The sequence below is a fragment of the Chrysochloris asiatica genome, unplaced genomic scaffold (assembly GCF_000296735.1).
Source record: "Chrysochloris asiatica unplaced genomic scaffold, ChrAsi1.0 scaffold00001, whole genome shotgun sequence".
In the NCBI taxonomy this organism is placed as follows: Eukaryota; Metazoa; Chordata; class Mammalia; order Afrosoricida; family Chrysochloridae; genus Chrysochloris; species Chrysochloris asiatica.
In genome coordinates, this window is record NW_006408519.1 from 24,721,662 (window position 1) to 24,722,704 (window position 1,043).

Sequence of the window (1,043 nt, forward strand, 5' to 3'; positions counted from 1 at the left end):
CAGCCAATGTCTAAGTTGCCCGTTCCTATCTACCCTGTGTACAGAGTAGATAGCATTGAAACTTGATTTGAAGACTCTTTCCCTCTCTGTTGGTATTTAGAGTAACTACCGCTCTGAGTGTAGGTGGCATTTGATTTCTTGACTGTTGCTTCCATTACTGTTGATAGTTGATCCAAGAAGAATGAAGCTCTTGACAACTTCAATCTTTTCTCCTTTAATAAGAATGTTGTTTATTGGTCCAGTGGTGAGGATTTTTGTTTTCTTTACATTGAGATGCAATCCATACTGAAGGTTGTCTACTTTGAACTTCATCAGTAAATATTTTAAGTCTTCTTCACATTCAGCAAGCAAGGTTGTATCATCTGCATATCGCAGGTTGTTAATTAGTCTTCCTCCAATCCTGGTGCTACGTTTTTCTTCATATAACCCAACTTCTCGTATTATTTGCTCAGCATATACATTGAATAAGTATGGTGAAAGAATAAAACCTTGTTACACACCTTCACTAATTTTAGCCAATTCAGTGTTCCCTTGTTTGAAAAACTGCCTTTGGACTATGGACATATTCCTCGTGAGCATAATAAATGTTCTGGAATATTCATTCTTCACAATGTTGTCCATATTTTGTCATGATCCACACAATCTAAAGCCTTTCCACAGTCAATAAAGTAACATCTTTCTGATATTCTCTGCTTTCAGCCAAGATCCATCTGATGTCAGTAATGATATCCCTCATTCCAGGTCCTCTTCTGAATTTGGCTTAAACCTCTGGTAGTTCTCTGTCAATGTACATTTGCAGCTGTTTTGGTATTATCTTTAGCAAATATAATTTATGAGATATTGATGATATTGTCCAATGACTTCCCCATTCCATTGGATGACCTCTCTTTGGAATGGTCACAAATGTGGATCTCTTCCAATCAGTCAGCCTGATAGTTGTCTTCCAAAATTTCTTGGCATAGATGAGTGACTGCCTCCTGTGCCGCTCACTTTCTTGAAAGATTTCAATTTGTATTCCATCAATTCCTGGTGTCTTGTTCTTT